This window comes from Phasianus colchicus, chromosome 11 (assembly GCF_987193195.1).
Source record: "Phasianus colchicus chromosome 11, bPhaCol1.hap1.1, whole genome shotgun sequence".
Classification (NCBI taxonomy): Eukaryota; Metazoa; Chordata; class Aves; order Galliformes; family Phasianidae; genus Phasianus; species Phasianus colchicus.
The window spans coordinates 11,433,090-11,456,376 of record NC_143446.1 but is presented as its reverse complement, the minus strand read 5'-3'; the positions used below and the strand labels follow the sequence as shown (position 1 = coordinate 11,456,376).

Sequence of the window (23,287 nt, the reverse complement as noted above, 5' to 3'; positions counted from 1 at the left end):
GTCATTTCATTGAATATTTTAAGAGCTTTTGTATTCCTTGACAATTGTTTTATCGTGATTTGTGTGGACATTTGTATACCATGTATCTCTCAAGACGTCTTAGTTTTGCTTTTTTTTAACATCTAATTTTTAGTTCTTGAAGCCTTTGAAAGGCACCTAATATGCTGGACTATACACCAGAACAAAGCAAAAAACTGGGAAGTGGAAAGGTTGCATTTGTCCACGATCATAGAATCATAGAATGGTTTGGGTTGGAAGGAACCTTAAAGACATCTAGTTCCAACCCCCTGCTATAGGCAGGGACACCTCCACCAGACCAGGTTGCTCACAGCCCCATCCAGCCTGGCCTTGAATCCTTCCAGGGAGGGGGCATTCACAACCTCACTGGGCAACCTGTTCCAGTGTCTCACCACCCTCACAGTAAAGAATTTCTTCCTAATATCTAGTCTAAACCTAGCCTTCTTCCAGTTTTAAACCATTTCTCCTTGTCTTATCACTACATGCTCTTATAAAAAGTTCCTCCCCAGCTTTCCTTTAGGTCCCCTTCAGGTACTGGCAGGCTGCTATAAGGTTCTCCCGGAGCTTTCTCTTCTCTATGCTGAAGAGCCCCAGCTCAGTGTATGATTGAATAAAGTTTCACTTGCAATACAAATGATTTATTTACCGTAGAGTAATTCTGTACTGATAACAACAGCATGTTTCCTGTTGGAACAATCCGAATTTCATTTGCAGATCAAAACTGCTCATTCATGGACTTCCACATACAATCCCCTGTCACTGCATCTCATGGGTGAGCATCGCCAGGCGCCAAACGCAATCAACACAAGTTCTGCTCTTGATCACACTGGTATCAGTCCCATCCAGAGGAGGGCTTGGCTTTTAAACTTTATGTCACGTTTTAAGAAAAATAACGTTGACTCACATTATTTCAAAATTATTGTTTATAGCCAGCAAATTTTAAATCAAAACAGTTAGGCATGTTTTCTTTTATGCTCATTGCTAAATAATCTATGGAAAAGGATTCTGTTTGCAGAACTACTTCCCTCCCCCCCAGGATTACTACGTTTCACGTGTTCTAGTTCATCCCAAGATCGTGCTATTGTTCTCTTCAAGGTTTCCTAGGCCATTAATCTCTCCCTATTGTTTCCATGTGCCCTCAAGATAAGTCAATTGGAAATTGCATTGCTGGAGAACATTCTAGTCACAAAAAGGAGCAGGGAGAGCCTCCAAGTACTGTCAGTTCTTCATTTGGAGTGTACAACTAAGTAAACCTACAAAGGCTGTGTTAACAAATCCTTTATCTTAAACTCAGGAGAACACAGTAGACATCAGGCACTATATTCAACAACAGCTCCTGTTCTGCTGTTTAAGAACAGTGTTTTCACATCATATTTCTTTGCTGCTTTATTTTCCTCCTTTGTCTTTAACCATCCACCAGGGCCCACTATACTGGATAGGACATTTCAAAATGTGTTTTTAAGGCTTAGTGGCACACAGCTAATAGTGCATCCACAAAGGACCTGTTATGGCAGTTGAACTGTGTGAGCCGCTGTAGTGTTGCAGATCCATCAGTCTTTCCATTGTGACTCCGCCCCACTCCCAGAGGATTTATAGGCGCGTTTTTGAGAGGACTCCAGTAACTAAAATAAAGATGCATTTGTCTGCACAGAAATGCTGTGGCCACGTATGTGGCTATTTGGAGGGTATTTTTTTGAAAAAAATGAAGCTTCATCAAACTTAGATGCTGTAGTAGATCAAATGGTGGATTTTCAAAGTTTAGTCTTAAAGCACATGGCCTTTTATATGCTTTTTTTTATATCTCATTTTACTGTTTCTCACTGATAGGGGACAAATTCAAATATTCACAAATTCACAAACCCCCTTTTACAGCATATATATGGAAAGGTTCATTTATTTGGCTATTTTATTCACAGAGTTTGTATAAAGACTTCCATGGTTCATTTTTCTCTCTTTACATCTAAGATCTGTGGCTCATTCGAGGCACAAGTTGGTTATGCTCTGAGGCACTATTTGTATTGTGCAGGGAGGCAGAAGCATGCTGTGAGCTGGAAAGGATGTCTGATGTGTGTGGGCCAAATGTGCCCTTCTGAGTTTGAAAGCCCAGAGATCAGAGCTTGGGACTGCTAGAGATGAGGGAGATTTCCCTTTCATTCTGTGTCAGAGGTCTGTGATGTGGGAGGCTGAAGTCAAAGGTTAGAATGTGGGGCTGGGTTTGTGTAATTAAATCTTGTTTTAAGAAAATTACCTTTATAGATTTTTGGCCTTCATTGTTTTTTAGCTGTCGATCTCTGAGTAACACCATAGTACCGGTGACTGGGAACTGGCAGAATCCTAAAAACTCTGAATTTCATTTATACCACAGTGGGTTTATGGTTTAAGGAACATAACTGAATACTGAGCCAGTCATTCCACATCTGCTTGGCTCTTCTACAAACCTGTTACACTGGAAGGTGTGATTTATGATCTGTACAGAAATCCTCATTTGAATCCTAATCTAGCATCTGTGCAGTACTTACTTGATTGTAGATCTTTCTAGGAAGCATCGTTCTCATTGAGCCTCCAACAATCTGTCTTTGTTAGCAAAGTGCTCAAGTCATCTGGATTTCAGCTGCTGCTCTTTCCTCCCCCCCAAATTATTGGAGGCATGGCTCTGTCCAGAAAAGCAGAAGGCATTGGCTGTACAGAGAGCCCATTGTGCTGTTCAATCAAAGAGGAACCGCCACCATGTGAAATTAAATGTGGCCTGGGGTGAGCATGAGTCTGGTGTATGCTTGCAACTTAGTCCTGATCTTCTTGAGCAGATGTGGTCCATAAGTCAGCTAATGATGAGTTAGGGCAGTGCTAAGCTATTTTCTATCCTACTATAGAAAAGGAAAGAGGTAATTTAGTGAGTCCAGCTGTTAGCAGAGCTGACAGACTGATTCATGCAAGTTCTCACAAAAACACACCAACAAAAACATGCGAACACAGCCCTTGTAGTGCAAGCAATGCAAGATGGAAGTGGTGGTCATGGGTGTAAAGGCAAAATTGTAAGAGATGAAAGAATACAACCTCAGTGTAATGGTTTGTTTTTCACTTATTGATCAAAATGCTCTATAGCACCGGAAGAAAGGATAAATGCTTCCTGCAAGGGAAACATCAGGTTTTGAGACAACTTACCCTTCCTGTGTGACAAAGAGTCAAAGGTCTTAGGATGTCTAATGTCCCTCGACTGGTGTTTTCAAGAACAGTGGACAGAGCAGCCCACAGAGGCCTTTCTGATAGTGAGGTACAGGAGGTTTGCATGCTGTCTAGCAGGGTCACTTGAGGGGTTTAAAATTTTTCCGAGGCACTGCTTGATTTCTATTTCCAGACAGCTTCTGAGAAGCAAGTGTTGCAATGGGAGGAAAGCTCCAAGGATGGATATGGTTACCAAAGGTGATATGAGATGACTGACAGCATGGCTGAGGAACTGGAGAAAGAAAATAGAGCCAGAGTTTTGTCGGAGTTCATGGAAGATCTCCTGTTCTGTGCAGCAGTGAGACTTGGTGGATACGAAAGGTGCAAAATGGAGCTAATGGGAACTTGTTGTAGTTTCATGATGGAGTTCTGGGCTGCATGTCTTCTGGTATGCTTCTCCTTTCTTGTGAAATAGATTCTCTTTTGGGCCCCCTTCATGAATTGGTGGCACTCAGAACCAAGTCTGCAAAAATGTTACAGCCAGCAAGATACATCTGTTCAGACTGTTTTCCTGGAATGTCCCTCAACGAAAGCTAATTCCCTGAAGGGAAGTGCTTTAGTGTCCTTTTGCTCGGAAATCATTAGACTTCAGTCTGTTCTGAAAACCCATAATTGTAATGCCTCTTTCCAAAAGATGCTTGGGTTGTTTTCCACCCTGCTCAATGAGATCCATATTCCATGGCACTGAATGTAAGGGAACAGTTTGAAGATAAATGGATGTTGTGTCATGAATGTGTTTTTACTTTGTCATGAGGAGACACCAGCCAATTAAATTCTGGAACAAGCGTTTCCTTTTGTTTTTATTACTAAGAAAATAATCTGTTAATCCCATAAAAAGATGACATTTTGATTATTACTGTAGTAGTATGAGATATGAAAGGAAGCTATGGATAAAACTTCAGCGGAGATTTTCAAGGGTACAAATTTCCTCAGTTTTTCATAACTGAGCAGCAATTTGGACTCATTTTATAAGATGCTGGAAAAGCAGCTGTGCTTAAATGACTTGCAAGGAACTGTGAATAGTTCTGTAAATGAGATAGTGGTGTGGCTGTGTGCGTGTGTGTGAATACCTGGTTTCTAATTTGTGCGTCCCGTCCCAGTCACTGGAACCATTAGTCATTATGCTTGTGAGTGTACTCAGGGGCCCCTTCACAAGGTGCTGTTACTGTCATCTGAAAGGAAAAAAATGGAGAGCAGATATTGAAGTTCAGCTGCAAGGCACCTATCCATCGTATATTTGTCTGTACCCACAGTGGATTGCTGAGATGTAGCTGAGGAAACACCTGTGTCAATGCAATAGTGTTTCTGCGGCCTCGATAGAGAGGTGCAAGGATATAAACTGGAGTAAATTGAAAATAATAAGATTAAATGCCCTGCTCCTCTTTGTTTGCATAGTAGAACTTTTGTATATTTGACTTTCCTGTTCCCCTCTGCCCTCACAGATCCAGACTTGCTCAGGCACCCTCAGGGTGAGGACAACTCCCTGTCCTGAGTTCAGTTCAGTGCACAGGAAAAGTCCCCAAAGAGGTGCCTTTTTGTTCTGTTTCTTCTAACCTGAATCAGTCACGAATACGCAGAGTGAGCACTTAATCAGAGGCTCCTTTGCAGTTTCAAAGCCTTCTCTTCCAGATTTAGCATGTTTCCAAGTCATTTCCTACTTCTCCGTTCCTGGTGCTGGATCATCTGCCAGCTTTGTCAGCCAGGATGAAATGTGGACAGTGGACTGAAGGCATTTTCATCCAGAACTTCCAAATAATTACAAAGTAATAAGTAGACAATTTTCTCCGTCCTTGGAGAGTTAAGTTTTACAATTGCTGGCCAGGCTTTTTGATGCAACAAATTCAGAAAAGAAAAACAACTTGTCTCATACTGAAGAAGGAAAATATCTCTCTAGATTTTGATGGATAACCAGTTTCGAATAAGAACTGTGTCGGACAAACATTCAGATATAGCAGTTATGTGCAAGCTACATGATGTTCAGTTTGTAACTCTACAAATCAAGACTCTAAAGAATCTGCTAACAGCTGACCTGATTTTATTCGGCAGCAGAATTGGAAGAGGAGAAAGAAATTTAATGGCAAACCCCTTTCTAAGCAACTTCAGGGCTCCCCTTTGAATTGGATCCTGGAAACAGTTATTCTGACTGTGGTAATGCTTCAAGATAGATCAAAATATAGGATTAATTTGGATGCAAATCTTAGAGCCAAGCTTCCTGAATTTGGAGATTATTTGGCTCTGGATCTAGACCGTGTCACGAATCCATTTCTGATGTGGAAGAAAAATAAATGGTTTTAACAACCAACAGGTTACTTAAAACAGAGAACTCCTTTTTGTTAAATGTCTGAATTCCCAGAGCACTGAGAAACAATTGTTATTTTACTTGAATTGATCCAAGTTATTCAAATGCACTTATAGTGCATGTATCTACTACTATGATGATTCCCTGTCTACCATAATAATTGATTTTTAAAAAAATATTTAATTTTCATTATTCAGCATGGCCTGGAAGTGCTTGAAGTATGAAGAAAGTGGAATACATGTGGTGTGCTTAGCCCACCTTCAATCCAAACTCACTAAGGACTCCTAAAGTCCTTTTTTAAGAGGCTTTTGATCAACTTCAAAGGACTTCAGATGATTCTTTTCCCCTGCACAAATGTTTTAAAACTATGGAACCATTAAGAGCATAAGAGACCTGAAGCAACAGGAATGGCACTTAAAGCAAATGGGAGTTCACACGTGGATTATCTCTGGCAAATCAATTCATACATTTAGAATCTCAGCAGTAGGATTATAATTCAACAAAAAATAACTATTAACTGTCTTGTTGTCCACAATTCTGTTTTCTATGCAGGCTAGGATCTCTTCCTTTTCTTAAGTGAAGAAAGTTTATGTAATATGTAGAAAAATAATGCAAGTTATGTCTGTCCATAGGAGACATCGAAACACTCCCCTTCTATTGTTATGAGTTTTGCAAGTACTGTCTTAATTAAAGTAATTCTGTTAACAGTAGAAATATTGAGCTTGAACACCCCTGGTGGTGTTCAAGGCCAGATTGGATGGGGCCCTGGGCAGTCTGGTCTAGCATTAGGTGGAATGGTTGGTGGCCCTGCGTGTGGCAGGGGGGTTGGAGATTCATGATCCTTGAGGTCCCTTCCAACCCTGGCAATTCTGTGATTCTGTGAAATCTGGGAAGCTTCCCTGTCTTTCCTTGATGAAAGAATTGGCTTTCTGATACCTCTTAGTGGAGGAAACCCAGAAGAAAGTATATCCAGTGTAGGGTCCATCTTCGTCAGAGTTTTTGGGAAATACTGTCAGAGAGAAAGTGGTCAAGCTGTTTTCTGATCCCACATTTACAGATGAAGGAAAGAGCTCCACATTCAAAAGAGCTCTCAGTTTCTGGGGCTTACATGAGTGGGACGTGCAGTTAGTACAAAAAGTGAGTCAGTTAGATATAATGGATGATCTGGGGATCCAAATGAATGGAAGGGTATGGATTCTGGCAATACAAAAAGTTTACAGGCTTTTTGTTTTCCAACTCCTTAATTTCTGTTCACAAGACTCCTTAAAAATAAGATCACAAACTTTCCAGTTTCTGCAGCCAATATGTGGAATGGGCACTGAGGGCTGGACCCAGATCTACTGGTAGATAATTAGATGCTAATAAGAAAGTGATTTTTACCAACTTTGGCAGCTTCATTTTTATAATTCCCAGTTGGACCTGCTGACACAGCAGAGCATGGGAAACAATAGAACCATGTGTCTTCTTAGCAGAGAGGAGTGGTCCTGTTTTTGTAGTGCATCGTAAATGGCCAATTTGTGTTTCCTATGAGGCTTATGTAGGAGACCAGAAAATGAGTAGTTGAGAGCAGGGGGAAAAGCTGAAGCCAGGAGGGGGCAGCGTCAGAGGTAATCATAGGTGGTGCATGAAAAGATGTGCATCCTGAAAAATTCAATGCATCTATGAGCTACCTGGGGAATTCTCTGCCACCTTGGCCCATTTGGGGGTGATTCAAAGAAAGGACTGATATCCACTTGTGGTCACTGCAATGCCTGTAGAAGAGGATGTATGTACTACTCAGCGGGAGTGTGTGCTCCCAGTGTTGGTGCCAATGTCCAAACAGAGATGACATGTTATTTTTGATGTTCGTTATCTGGTCTTGAGAAGGCATCCATCATCTCCCAAGGATTCAAAGGCTCACCCTTCTCGAAGCATGTAACTACACAAATAAGCACATTTAAGTCTATGCTGGACTTCTTTCAGAATTTGGGCCAGACTCTCTTCTAATGTAAATTGGCAGTATTGAATAAAGTCAGGAGGATTTACATCCGCTGCAGATTTGACACATTTCCCTAGCGACTGCCTTGAGGTTGAATTCTGATGCTGACAGATTGAGTGGTGACTCTTGTGCTCTTGGGCCCTTCTGTGAAGAGGTATTTTAAATTCTCCAATTCATCATCTTCCCTAGATGAAAAAGTAAAGGCTGACTCTCAGCCAGGAGGCTGAATCTTTGGTTCTTGTAAGCCAGAGGAGAAGAAAAAAAGAACATGAGAGGAGGGAAAAAAAAAAGAGCATTCAAAACAGCAACCTGGTTAACGTAGAGAAAGTACACAAATTTTCAGTCTTCATAATTATTCTAAAATGTATTTGCACATTCAACTTTTTTCACCACTGTGCTCTTGAGCACACAGCTGTTCACATCAAGATGTGAAAATCAGAAGGGCTGCACTTGACAGTTACCACATGCAGATGTAAATAACAATGCATAGTGGAAAGCAGAGAAGAATAAGGCCTTTTCAGTTAAAATATTTCTCTGCCCCAGATCATGAGAGTTGCCAGCAAAGGACTTGGTGCCAAATTCAGTAAGCCTCGCTAAGAATGTGATGACTGTACTCTTCAACCGCTTACACTCCTGTAAATCAGCAGCATCTGATTAAAAGGCAATAAAGTTGCTTCAATATCAGCTCAGCTGAAATAAGAGGGTTAGAATGTTTTTTTTTCAGCTTTCATGGGTATCTTTTCTGCAAAGAAAATTCTGAAATAGATGATGCCAAAGAGGAGGATGCCGTTACAGACAAGAAATGATGACTGCAATTTCTTTATTATTACTAATAGCATCTTCTCTACCCTGAATGTGTTTTTAATTCGTTAGTCTCAGTTAATCTTCAAATACATTTTTATTATTAGGAAGTGTTTCAAAATTGCCCTCTATATAAATTTGTTTCTGTTCAGTTTGAATCAGCACTTCACAGTTTGTACAGAAGTAATGTTTGCAATACCGAGCCCTAGAGGAATTCTTCAAGACAACGAGGTTATTTCTTATGAGCAGTTAAAAAAAAAAAAAAAAAAAAGAAACAAAAAAATTACAAACATCTGTATTTTCTCAAGGGGGACATATATTATTGCTTACAATGGTGTGGGCTGGAATGTGCCTCTTTCAGCTGGATGAATCCATGTGCCCTTGCCAAGAAAGTTTTACATTTCCCTTTTTCCTCGGCTGCTGTTTCCAGCCTTGGCACTGTATCTACTTATTATATTTATTTCTTGGAGTTGCTGATTCCAGCTTTGGCACTTACTGCATTTCTGTATTTGTCTCCCTATCCCTATCTGACATCATTCAAGTGAGATCAGGTTGGGAAAAAAAACAAAGATAGCTGGGGGTATAGTCAAGTATAAAAGTAAAAATAAGAGCATATATAGTAAGAGAAATGATAGACAGTTGGCCAGTTCTGAGCAGGATCATTCTCCAGGAGTTTTGCCATTGTTTTCAATGAGATCAGAATTGGGCATTTGGCTGCAGTGAGAAGTGGACCTGAGCCATGTGATTTTTCATCCAGACCTTCCCAAAACTCAGGAGTGTTTAAATCTGGCTCCCCCTCGGTGAGAACATGCAATGCTTGGATGTAGATGAGTGCAAGTAGACTCTGAACGTGCCATGTAGGCAGAGCCCTGGGGTGAGGTTTCCAAGCAGAACTTTGCAGGGGGATTGTGATTGTCTTTGGGCCATCTCCTTGTGTCTTCCATTTTCCAAGACATGCTTGTCCCATGTAAAGGGCCGGGGACAATCTGTCTCACTATGGCATCTTTCCAAAGCTGTAAATGCCCAACTGTTATATTAAAAAAAAGGAAAAAGTTGGCAATTTATATATTTTCGGGAATACAATTCTCTATTTGTGCTAATTTCTTGAAACCTACTCATGTACAGCTTGTGTTTAAAGAAATGAGTCAAGACACAAGGCTGTCCTGTTAGTCACTCCAGATACAGAACAATGTTCTTTAATGCAACAGTTATTCTTGGTCTTGGCCCTTTATAATCCCAATTTGATTTATTTAAACCCCAGTGAAAAAAAAATGTGGGAGGTTGGCAAACTGAATTTATTAATTCCACAATTCATTTTCTTTAATTTTTTTAACAGAGAACATGAAAAGAAAACAAGACTGAGAACTGATATACGGCATGTAGCACAACCTCCCTGGATGGGTAACACGAACCTGCCGTACATGGCTCAGATATAAATCACTCTGCATTGGAGGGACATTACAGTTCTTTGTACAAATGTACGTGTTGGGAAATTGTTCTGCACATGTTACGTGTACGTGTGCAGTAGCTAATTTGCAATTCTGAAAACCTAGGCTTGTTTACATAATCTCTCTTCACGGGTCCATGTGAGGAAACAGGCTGCTTTTGCAAATGAAGTTTGGAGATGGGAGAAGGAAAAAGTCGTTAGTTGGGCAGTATTATAGCACAAAATGTCCCAACCTGCTAGACTTCTTATTTAATTTTCAGATTATTTTTAGTACTCGTGTACTAGAGATGTTTTTGTCTCTGTAGATGGAGCAGGGAATTCTCTCTTGTGGACAGGGGGCTGAGCCATGGCACCTTGTGGTGCCCAGTGCTGGGCACAGTGAGCACGTGTCGTCTAGCAGACGTGCAGCTTAGCAATCTCTGCTCATCTCTAGAGCCTGACTGCTTCATCCCAGCTCAAAGAACCTGGACTTCCTGATCAATCTGTAGTGACTACTGGCTTCAGCTCTAAAGATCTTGCTTTGATCCTGGCTCTATTGGTCGAACTGGGTGTTTTACCAGTCTTTCCATCTGAAATGTATGTAGAAATGCCAACCTTTGAGCAATTCAAATCAAAACTCCAGCTTGAAGCCCTGAGTGCTGTGTGTCCTTTTTATGGTTTTTTTTTGTTTGTTTGTTTTGTTTTGTTTTTTTCTCTTGCCCTGTTTATTCTCATCTGAGAATAGATACGATTCTGTGAAGGTTTATTTTCTTGTCCTGAGGGGCCAGTAACTGGTACCCTACATTTTGCATGTAGGCTGGCTGCCCATGCAATGGGGGCTGGCTGAAAGCCTGATTTCTTATTTCTGACTGAACTCCTAGAGCTCCTAGACCATCTCTCAGGGTAGACTTTCAAGTGGTATGAATTATTATTTGACTATCCATTTTTGGTGCAGACATAATTGAACATTCTATCTGGAAAGAAGAATAGCATATGTAATTATAAAGAGACATGTCTAGAAAAGGAGTTCAAATTTAAAGATGCAAGAAATCAGTGATTTATTGAAGAGCTGAAATATTTGGATGATATGATGGGAAGGTATTATTAAAATGCGTTTGTCTAGTCACTGCTATCTGCTTGTTTACCTGAAAAACAAATACCATCCAATAATAGCAGCATGACTACTTACATGGTACTAACAATGTGTCTGTAGGTTGAATTCTCAACACACCACAAAACATAGGGAGCTCAAGAGGGTGTAAACAAATCTCTTGAGTTTAACCTCAGGTATCGTAACATTACGGCTTGGTACATATGATTATAAAGTATGAGCACGGGCTGGTGTTGTAATAGTAAAAAGATGATAAAGATGTTGATTTCAGCAGAAAGTTGCCAGGTTCTGGCAGGCAGTATTGTTTCTGGAAGGCAGACATGCCATAGAAGGCTGGTGTCCGATCTGTGATACGTGCTGCTATTACAATATACTCAAATGCCTACACATTACAAAAAGATTTGATTCCTGCCTGTGACTGTAAGGAAATCAAATACAGATGACATTGAAATTATTGTTACTCAAAATACCTCTAATGATCTCGTAGAGACCTGTGTGACTTTAGACAAATGTAAAATGTTGAAGATGAGTGAGAACATGCTGGTTTTGAATGAGGTAGAATGAGGAAGGGAATTAGCACCAGGGTTGCTGGATCAAAGCCTACCTCTGTCCGTGCCTGCAGAGGCATCCCCAGCTCTTTCTGACTAGTGCAGCCCTTGTCCATACAAAGCCAGAATGAGTCTAAGCTGTTAACTATCTTGTTCACAAGCAGCAAAACCCAGCTGAGCTCCCCTGATCTATGCAGGATCCGTTGTCACCCCCCGTGCTCCCCACACCACTCACCCTACACAAGTTGGCCGCCAAGCCAAGAGAAACCTTGGAGCTGGCTGGCTGCGAGAGCCAGGTTTTGGCTGGATCATCCCTGTGAGGCGTTGGTGCTGAGGCTGGGGCTCAGAGGGACGCTTGCTCCCCAGCCTCTGGCCAGAGGAGGCTTCTGGCACAGCAGGATGTCATCTGGGACCTCGGCGGTCATGGTATGTGAAAAGGCTGTATAGTGGTTTTTGGCTGTGTGAGTAATGCCCGTTCATATCCCCAGGTTTTCTGTCATGCTCCAAGCCGCAATTAACAAGGGCTTGTTTATGTAGTACTTGCTCTAGGCCATTATCTGCCTACAAAGCATAATGCACAACATCTGAACAAAGAGAGCAATGTGGGCTAATTAACTCTTGATTCAGGGAAATGAGATAAATTCCTAAGTAAACTAAGTTTTCCTAAAACTAACTCTTCCCACCTACTTTCTCTCCTCTTGCACTCCTCCCTGGGTACAGAGCACAGAGCAGCCACCCGTGAAACACGCAGCTCAGCTGAAAGCACGATCAGCTCCACTTGGGTTTGGAGGAGCACCAAGAAAATTATATTCAGACCACACTGAGCAGAGTTTTGCTGGACACTGTGGCAGCATCGGCTCTAACTGGGAGCAATGAAGTGCCACAGGCCATCGTGACCACCATCCCCTGGGTGACCATGTTTGCTTGGCCTATTTACTAGGCTGGGGCATTTGGGGCAGTGATGCCACCAGAGGTGAGGTCGAGCTTTGGAGCTTTAGTTTGCTTCCAGTGGACAGAGTGGCTTCTTCAGTGTGCAGTGCAGACTGTATAAATCCCTGTCTTCTTCTGGCCTCCTTCTCAGAGTGGTTTATGAAAAGCATTTTCCCTGACCTGCCTTGGTTTGTATCTTCCCTTCTTCAGGATCAGTAAAACAAAATGTGTAGAGATGCAGGATGTTGTTCATTCTGGAAAAGAGGAGGCTCAGGGGGACATTATTGCTCTTTACAACTGCCTGAAAGGAGGTTGTATCAAGGCGGTGGTCACACTCTGCTCCCTGTTAACAGCAATAGGACAAAAGGTGATGGCCTTAAGTTGCACCAGGAGAGGTTCAGGCTGGATATTAGGAAAATCTTCTCTGAAAGAGTGGTGATGCATTGAAACAGGCTGCCCAGGGAGGTTTTTGAGAAATCTGGCAATGTGGTACTGAAGAATGTGGTTAGTGGGCATGGTGGGGTGAGATGGTGGTTGGACTTGGTGATCTTAGTGGTTTTTTCCAACCTTAATGATTCTATGGTTCTGTGACACAGAGTATGGTCAGGTCTCACATGTGCCATGTAGCTACTTTGTCCATGCTTTGCAAGGACATGCCTGTAACACCAGCCTCTGCTTGCAGCAGTAGCTGACACCAGGGCTTGTGAGGGAAGGATTTTGTCTGTTTGACATTTGCCAGAGATTAGAGAGGTGGCTATCCTTGCACCATGCTAGATGTCTTTGGTGTGGAGTTGAGTGCACGTCCAATCATTCCAGTGTACCTCCAATTCCCCTTAAATCTATGCTCATGCATAGGTTTGCATTCCCCCAAGTATTTCTCAGCTCTCAGAGGCCCATTGGATCATTCTTACTGGTATCTGGGAGCTGACTTGGGTAGAGCTGTGCCTCCTGAACTCTTGCCATTTGGTTTCTGTCAGGCAAATGCCAAAGACCTTTCTTCCAGTTTCAGTCAGACCTGTAATTGGGTTTCTCTTTCCAAGACGTGCTAATGTCAGTGTCGCTGGAGGGTATTCATTAGCTGAACACAGGATATTGGGGCTGGTCCAGGGATGGCTCGGTGGTTGCATATGGAGGCTTAAAGAAGATGGTTTGGTTTTGAAAACTTGGGTTCAGTGAGAATATCACCTGTCAGTATCTGGCACAGTAGATTGCCCTGTGAATTTGTTGACAAACTGACAAATACTAGCAAAAACTAGGAGGGGGAACTGAAGTACCCTCGATTTACACTACTCAAAGCTGATAGTGTTCTTTTGAACATGATGGGATGCACAGGCACAGCTAGAAGCCATTCTGGAAAAAATACTGAAGTTTAAATATTTTCTTCCTACTCATGGGAGCTGAAAACTCCAGGCGTACTGTAAACAGCCTTGGAAAACATTTTTTGTTTCCAGAGTTTCTGAATCCAAACATTTCCATGAAGCAGTGACATGGTTTGAGAGTAACACACTTCTTTTCATTAGCATATTTATTCTGATAGAGGTACAAGTTTTTAAAATGTCCTTCTTGCTTTTCTTGGGACAAACATCTCCCTTCTTAGAGCTGATTTTGGTCAGAGGTGGGAAAAGGGAAGCATGTACTTCCTTAAATAAATACCTACATGCATTTTTAGTGTTTAGGGATGTTTTATTTTTCGGCAGAAACCTTCCCTTTTTTATTTTTATTTTCTTATAACCATCATTTTTAGTACTATGGAAAATGCACAGCGTTGTTTTGGCTGGATGGAGCAAAGCATCGGGTTAAATTTTAGCACATTTAGCAGCACAGAGATCTCTGTTCTGTGAAAGACAGGATTGTATTATGTAACAGTCCGGCTGCCAAATACTTCTGCTGGCAGCAGTCAGCCTTCTATGCACCATTGACATCGAAACCTAATGAGGTTTGATCTAGAGAAGGGATTTGAAAGGACGTCTTGTTTTTCTTCAATCTTCACAAACTGAACTTGTTTAAAAAGGAGGGAATGAAAAAATAAAAAGATACAGAGTCTTGTTTGATAAATGAGGAAAAATAGTGATTTTTCTCCGAAGTTTTCTCCGTTTACTGGTTCAACAGCTATTGCTCAGAACAAGCCACTTCTATTTACAGTGTTTGTCATATCAGCTGACCTTGTGTAATGCATCATGGGGGCTGGAGGTCAGGTCTCCATGTTTTCCCTCTGCAGCTTACCTTAGTATCTCCTGTGCCTAATATTTATATAGTGTCATGTTGACCTTTCAGTAAGCCAAAAGAACGGACCAAAAGAATGTCCCACTCTGTATAATACACATGCTAAATAAAATACTTCAGTAGGGGCAAGAAACCCAGGGTTGTAACAAGATGGTGTGGAGGGGTACCCAGCTCCATGAAGGCTGCCGCAGTTGCTAGAAGCAATATGGTGTGATACTGTGCTGTATTACTGTGAAATAACACAGGTCTTACTAATGTACTAAAAAATGTAAGGAATATTCTACTGGGTAACAACAAAGTTTTATCTAGCCCAGTGACATGGTCTAGAATGGTCACAGGCATGGGCTGATGGTTGGACTGGATGATCTTATTGGTCTTTCCAACCGTAATGATTCCATGATTCTGTCTGACAGCAGTTGTTGAGGAAGGCTGAAAGGAAGGGGACAGAGAGCATGGTGTGTATTGGGTGGTCTGCCCCCAGCACAGCACTGACCAGCAGGTTAGCCATCTCCCAGACGGACATTAATGCCCTGTGACTCTCTGAGTGTGTTTAATCCCATTTTCAACTCTTGTCATGTGGTCACAAGCCTCCAGTTGTGTGGAAAACTTTTTCCTCCTCTCTGCTTCCTTACACTTAGATTACTTTCTCTGGGTTGTGGTGTGTGGTGACACAGGGACGTGCCAGCTCGTGTGGGTCACGTCTCCCTTTTGTGTATGTTGTCCATATTGGTGTAACAATCAAATTTCAGCTTATAACTTTCCTGGTCACTGTGATGGGTTAGGGGGTTTTGTAGCAGAATTGTGTTTCATTAAGAATTTGAAGCAAGAACAAAGTGGATTTATGGATGTTTGTTAGGAGCAGCTTCTCATAACATATAGCATACGTTATGCATCTTTAAGAAGGCAGCATGAACCTTCTCATTATAAATAGCAGAAATAAATAGCAGAGCTGCCAACACTAGCAAAAACAGAGGCAGGAATAAGTCTGTGCACAGCACATTGAATGCTTTACACAAGTACAGTGCTTGCCTCGGAAATGTACAGCAGTTCATGTTAATATGTCTTTGCCTCATCCAGGAAACTCAATCTCCCTGTGTTCATTTGCCTGGGAAGGCACTGCAACCAGCAGTTAAAGACCCCAAACGAAGTCACGGGGCATGGCAGTGGCAGAGCTGGGTGTGCAGACAGGGAAAAATGTCTCTCAGTTACATATTTAGTCTACTGCCTGCGTTCCTCTGGAAAAATACTTCTGATCCTAATGTGAGAGGTGTTAAATGAAGTCAGGCAGTTATGCTTGCTGTTCTGCTTTCATCTTGGAAGTTTCAGGACTCTCTTCCATGATCAACAAGTCTCATCAAAGATGTTTTAGACAAAACTAAGGAGCACAAGTTTACAATTTCTTTTCATGTTCTGAGTTTCAGCTGTTGCTAAAGGTCTCTGGTGATGGTAGCGTGTGTGTAAGGAAAGCAGAAATGCATCAGTTAAGTCCAAGAGACTTTAGCATCTGTGCACGTTACCAAGTGTCCAAGAGGGGAATGTGAATGATGAGCAGCATTGCTGTGCGACAAGACTGCATTCTGCATGCAGTTCTCATCCATCTGCTTCTCTTCCCCATAACAGCTCCCAGCCTGCCAGGATCCTGAGCAGCTAGAGCGAGCTGACTGCCTGTAAAGCAGCCTGTTAGATGAATGAGATGGATCTCCCTCTCTTCTTCTCTCCTGCTGCATTTTCCTTCCAAAGGCCCAGCATATTTCAGGTCAATATTTTGCCAGTTAAAACATTTCTGCATTTAAAAATGGCATATGGTACAAGTAGGCTGGTATCACAAGACTGGAGATTTCTCCTGTTAGGAAACAATAATTGTGCCAAAAGCTTTCTGGTCTAGCTCTGTAATGTACACAGATGTTGAGACATACTCTCAGAAAGATCCAAATAAGTGAACTGAGATGTACTGTTTTGAATCAGTTAACAGCAGTACACCGGTAGCTGAGCTGTGTATCCTCTGTAACCTCTGCAGTTACACTCCTATAGGGAGATTATGCCCCATAGGCATCCACAAGGTCAAAACTCATGTGTGCAAGAGAGGAGGTTTTGGTGTATTGGGAGCTGTTGTCTTCCAATTACACTCAATCTATCAAATAGACAAAAAGCAGATATGAGGAATCTAATTCTTACCGGCATCAAATAAAGGAAAGAATTAACTAGGTTTTCAATGAAAAACTGCTGTTCTTTCCAATTGCTGGCATTTGTCAGTGCACCCAGTTCATCAGGGACACGGTGCTGGTGTGGGGCTGATATTTGTGATGGGGGGGGGCTACAAGGCCCTGGTTTTCTGCAGTGCTTTTTTGCAATGAACAGAATCATTCCACTGTTTAGTATGGATCTCTCAGTGAAAGTAGAAGTTGCTTATAGGTTGGAATTAATGAAAACAATGTTGTCTAAAAGCCAGCTTTAGTACCCCAGTTTGGAGTGGCTCCACTGATTGTGGAGGATTTGCATTAATGTCAAAATATTGTGATGAGAGGATGAATCATGTTCTGGAATTTTAATGCAGAAAATAAAAACACGTAATTTAAGTTGTAGTGATTTATAGTGTAGTATAGTGTAGTGTAGTGTAGTGTAGTGTAGTGTAGTGTAGTATAGTATAGTATAGTATAGTGCCCACATTCCATCAGGGGCACACTTGAAGAAAAAAGGGTTTCCCCCTATTTACAATACATGAGAGAGCATGGTGTCCAAGCTGTTCTTCACAAACCAAGCATGACGCTCTATTTTTGACATTGCTTGACAACTAGACACCGCTAATTGGTTTTATTAATGTATATTAAAGCACGAAAATTGTTGGCTTTTGCTTGGTAATTAATCCAAAAATGACGACATCTGCAAAGCCTTTGCAATGCAGTTTATAAAAAGTTATTTCAAGACATGTATTGCAGCAGAGCACAAGAGAGGATATTTGCATAACACCTTGGATGCGCTCATGCTTTTCCCAAATACATATTGATGTGGCTACCACAGGCTTGGGAAAATGAAGCAAAAGCGCCAGACTTGGCAAAGCCCATAATTCAGGTTTGGCTTCCAACATATGCAAGCTAGCTCTAGACAGTGCCCAATTTTAGAGGCAGGCAGTGTGCCCCATATTCCGTTCTGTCCTTGTTCTGGGAAGATGGCAAGCCCCAGAAGCCAAGGCAAACACAAAGATTGCTTTTGCTAGGTTGTGTTTGGCTGACATTTCCTGAAGGAAAGAGCTCAGGAAAAATAAAAACTTAATATTTATTGGGCATCATAATAAAATAAGAGTAATAACAGCTCATTAAACAGAGCAATCCCATTTCCCCCTTTTACTTCTGAGATGCCAATGGGAGAAACAAGCAATGCAGATTGTAGAGAGAAGGGATTAATTTGTCAAAAAGTAACATTTTTCACAAAACTACTTTGGAGCCAAATTATTTACTTTCTTCTGTGTCTAAAAGGTTGAGTAGGTAGCCCAGATCTTGTATAGCTCCTACAGGACAGAAAACAGCTTTACATTACTTAGTTCTGCTCTTCAACCATTTAAAATGGCCACTTCACAGCATCTGGCTTCCTCCTCCCAAATGGAAGCAGGGTCATATTCAGTGCCCAGTGAAGTCAATAGAATGACACCATTTGGTTTTGATTTGGGCCTCTAACAAAGCAACCTAGGAAGGTATAATTCATGGCAGTGTAGCACCTAGATTTCATGGTGATTTGTTTATAGTAAATAAAAAATACAACTGCAGGCAAATTCCATGACATCTGTAAATTCATGTCTTTCAATAACTTGGATGCAGTAGAACATCTGGAAGGGACTACATGTTTCATAAATAAGATTTGGCTACTTAAATCTGGGGTACAATGTACCCACCAGCACCCACCTCATCTGTTGTGTTCCCAAGATCAGTTTAGCAGCTGGAATTCTCCCACTTGTACTGTTTGCTTTCGTAGCACTATCTTTGTCATTTAGATACTCTGATCTCCTTCGGCTCAGAGAAAAAAAATAAATGAAAAAGAAGAAAAGAAAGATGGGCCTTGGATAATTAACCATTATTTTGAGGTATTTATTGCTGTGTTGTCTCCTGTGGCGTTTGGCATAGAAAAGGAATCAGGAACTAAATCCAGTAAAGGATGCAAATACCTATGTGTTGTGTAATTTTCCTTGTAGCTATTGAAATCCAGTATTAACAGCTCCCAGTGAGGCGAAATCTGAATAATTATCATTTCCTATGAGCTACTATATGCAATTCTGCACTGAGCATGGTAATTTTCATGAGTTTCACTCTCGTACATACACTCATTTAATGCAATAAATAAAGACCCATACATTCTCCTTACTTTTTCTGTGTCTTCATCTCTAGTCTGGAAAACATGGGGATGATAGAACATGGATCCAACATCAATTTTTCCTAAATGACTTGTAGGAGTTATTTAGGAGGAGGCCAAATGGTATCTTTACCAGAATGGGATTATTTTACCCACAGCTTCTGGTAGTGAGGCCATGAGGAGCCAGGGTTGAAGAACACATCAGTGAATAACCCATCCCTAAAGCTCAACAACCTCATCCACATGGTGTAACCCCAATAGCATTGTCCATCCCTATCAACAGAACACTATGCACTTGGTTCATGTATTACTGATGCCTCAGGGCTTCTTACCTTACAGTGCTTTGTGCCCAATGCAGGTGAAGAAAGGAGCAGATGTGTACAGTTCCCATAGACTCTTAACAGTGGGTGGAGGAGACCTTTGGATATTTCTGGTCCAACTTCCTTCTCAAAATAGTGTTAACTTCTAAGATCTACGTAAAGAAGCATGAGAATTTAGTCCATCTCATCTGATTTGGGTACTTCCTGTAAATACAGTGTTCTGTCTTCTTGTCTATACCTAGCATATTATCTCAAAGTCATCTTTCACTTTGAGGTTCTGCTTGGAAAACAGAAGGTAAAATCTTCATGTTGAACAAAAGTGAAAACAGACACGATATCCAATGGCATTCTAGCACTGTGCATTCCAAGAGGAATCACAAATTGTTTAGGGAAGTTTTGGGGTTTTTTTTGTGCGTGTGCATGTGTGTTTTGTTTTTGTTTTGATTTGCTTTTAAATAATTCTGGGAATCTGTCTTTAGCAGTGCCATGTGTTTGTTCTTGGAAAGATTGCCCTGTTGAGATGTCTCAGGTTAGACAAACCAAAGTTAAAAGTCACACTTTCCTCATTCGTATCTTCTGATTTGCAAATGAAATCCCAGTGTATTTATGGTCTGGGGGGAAAAACCCAGACCCATCAGCAACAGACTGTTTCCTCCACGGATACAAAAAAAAGGATAGACTTATTAATTTATGGATTTGCTTTTCCCTTCTCATTTGGTGGCATCACAGTCGTAATCAGAGCCTTTTAATGCCAGAATGAAGCAGATTTGCTCCATATGTCACATACTGTACACTGCTACACTATTTGCTTTAGCTGTGGCATAGCCCCCTGAATCCTCTGTCAGTGCTGCAAGAGCCAGTAAATTGTAAGGTATTGGCAACAGCAGTAGTTATTCCCCCTGAAAATATTGCATTATATTCCCTGGCAAAAGAGAACATCTAATGGAGTACAGATGATGTGAATTAATTTTTGAAAAGCATTTAATTCGTTGGCCAAGACCTGATTGCTCTTTTTTAATGTAGTATTCTCATAATGAACATAAAAACATTAGAAGATTTGTGAATGTAGTCAGTTCTGTGGAAGCTCTGGCAATTGGCTCTGCTTTGAGTTCATTTTTTTCCGTTTAGTAATTAAAACCTCTTCTACATATTCAGAACCCAACCATCATTAGGGATACTTCAAGAACAAGCTGTAAGATTTGGAGCTCCATCACTTCACTTAGCCCCTTCAGCCAGAGATGCTGAAGAAAAGTAGGCTGCTGAGACTTTGAAAAATGTATTTCCTGTACAGATCATTAGGACTGAACAGGTTGACTTGTTGACAAACACATGGATTAAAAATATTGCTGTAGCTGAAACAGAGGACACTCAGATGAATTGCTCCTCTAGGGTAAGTCTTGCTTTCATTAGGCTCAAGAGCGCAGTGCAGCAGTCTACAATAAATCTTGATCCTAAACCATTTCCACAATGTTTCACAGGACAGCAGAGGATAGATGTTGGTAATTACATACCAAGTTGGTTAAAATTACATAGAATACATTTGAATATTCATAAACTCATTAGCAGAAGATGAGAGGAAGATCTGATTGCTTGAAGAGGCTGCCCAGGGAAGTGGTGACGTCACCATTTCTGGAGGCGCCCATGAAAAGGGAAGATGTGGCACTGGGGGACATGGGCATGGTGGGCATGGTTAGATTCGATGATTTTAGTGTTTTTTTCCAATCTTAATGACTCTATGATTCTTCACAGACCATGGAAGGGTCTTCCACCAGCAGCATATTGATTTCATGACAGACAGGAACTGGGAACAGGGGAGAGAGTTGAGTAAGAAATCTCCAAGTGCTCTTCTGAACTAGATCCCAGAAACAATGGAGTGTAGATAAAATATTGTGGGCAGGACTCTTCTTGGATCACAGAAATTAGGAGGCTATGGGTCCTGGATTCCACTGGCACCACATTTGGCTCCATTCCACAGCCTGTGGGATTGCAGGTTTCTGATGGAGCTGAAGCCTTTTGCCTGCTCTGACCAGGATGGGGCTCCCCTTTGTTTGTGGGGAGAGAAGGTGGGGAATGAAGTGCTGTGCCTGGTAGGACTGGGGCTGTGGGCAGCTGGGGAGGATCCAGGAGAAGGGGACTTTGCCGGCAAGAAGCGGTCTTGGCCATAGGAATAGGGATGCAGTCAAGGCCTTAGTGTTTAAAAAAGGAGGTGGTGACAGGAAGATTTGCAGGCAGCAGATGTGGAGAGAGAAGGAGAGTTCAGGGTCAAGGAGGATGGTGCTGCTCGCTCAGGGGCAAAAAGGAATCCACTGCAGACGGGATGGCGGGCGCTGGGCAGCGTCTGGCAGCAGCTCCTCCAGTGGCCGTCGCTGCTCCCAGCACTGCGGGTGCGTTGTGGCAGCTTGGCACCGTTTGCAGCCGCGTTTCCAGCCTGCAGCTCTGGGTTGCAGGGGGAGATGATCTTCTCAGATGTATTTCTGCAGGGTTTCTGCTAGGAGGTGGGAAAATACACTCTTGGGCTGAAGCCACAGAATGGAAGAAAGATAGCTGGGGTTTTATTTCTGATCCCAACACAGGTGAAAGGCTTGCAGGAGTCATTTAACCTTCCATTTTCCTTAATGTAGAAGAGGATAACAACTAATCTTGTAAAGATATTTTAAGGCTTAATTCCTTAATAAAGCACATCTGAAGTAAAATCTTCTGGTGTGAGGTAGAAAATTTTGACAGCAACATTCAAAAATTCAGGGCTTTGTTAAAAAAGTATTTGACATTTAATGTCCCATAGGACATCTGCATTTTGGCATCTGTTCTCCAGTTTTAGAGTGTTTGTGCAAGTGCTGTTTGCTGTTTTCCCAACTAAACTCAGGTGACAAGGGCAGATGGATGCTTGTCTGAGACAGAGGTGTCAGTCACACTGACAGCAAACTGCAAAGGGGCCAACCACTGACATCAGGTGCCTTGTTATAGTTCTCCCTGTTTTGTAGTGGAGTGCTCAGCAGAGATAACAGCAGGTCTAGATTCCAGGCAGTTCAGCCAACAGATAACTGAAAACACTAAGGAAAAAAAAAAAGCAGAGCTATTTCTTTGTATCAACTAGGGTAAAAAATTATCCACTCTTTCTATGGCTCTTGTATGCCAGGAAAACTCCCAGAGCATGTGCTGTGTTATTTTAGTGGGCACAGTTATGATGGGTTGGTGGTTAAGCTGGATGATCTTAGTAGTGTCCAACCTTAATGATTCTATGATTCTATGATTTTCAAGGGTACTGGGTATTCACTTTTCATTTGTTTCCAATGGAGAATCGTGCTATTAATTTAGTTTTGACTGACTGGCTTCTAGCAAGGAACTACAAGGAGGGGAGGTGCAGTGGGACTGTGACTTTCACAGACAGAAAAGGTACAGGCAAATCTTGAATGTTTTGATCTTTTTTGTTAAAATCACATTTTTCATGTTCATTGGGGTTCTTATATTTTGACAGTATGAGAGGGAAGAACAAGGTCTGTCCATTTCTAAATGTGCCCTTTGCTTTGTGTACCTTATGACATTCATCGTGTTCAGGTGCCAAATAAGTGGATAATCTGTCCCAAAGCTTCAAGTAACAGCTAGGATGGGGACAGTATTGTACTGATGGCCCATGCTATTAGGAATAGTCAGTGTCCTCCTGGGCTGGTAATCTCTGTAGACAAGAGAAGCAAGTTGAGCCAAAAAGAATCATTTTCATTCCTGTTATATGAGTGAGAGAGAGAGGCACAAAAATGATGTGATTTTGCTTGAGATTATGTTGGACAGAGCTGCACTATAACCTCACCCACTCAGCCATTGAACTGTACTTGTTTTCTCCTGAGCATCATAGCTGACCAATAGTTTTAAATTATTACTCTGATATATTGATTGAGTTCCAGCTATAAGGATCTACTTTGCTGTGAGTAAGCTGCAGCTTTTTACTGGGATTTCCCTCCCCTTCCATCTCCTGCTCCCAGGGTTTGCTGTGTGCAGTTTTGTAGCCCTTCAGTTTTCCTTGAAAATTCAGATTCATTCACTTCCATGAATGCACGATTCACAGTGGAGCTGAC

At 41.6% G+C, this 23,287-nt stretch overlaps 1 protein-coding gene across 2 annotated transcripts in view; it reads left to right on the top strand.

The window, feature by feature from the left end:
* SLC41A3 (solute carrier family 41 member 3) overlaps positions 1 to 23,287 on the top strand; it is a 130,335-nt gene that overhangs the window by 59,803 nt on the left and 47,245 nt on the right. The window lies entirely within an intron of this gene.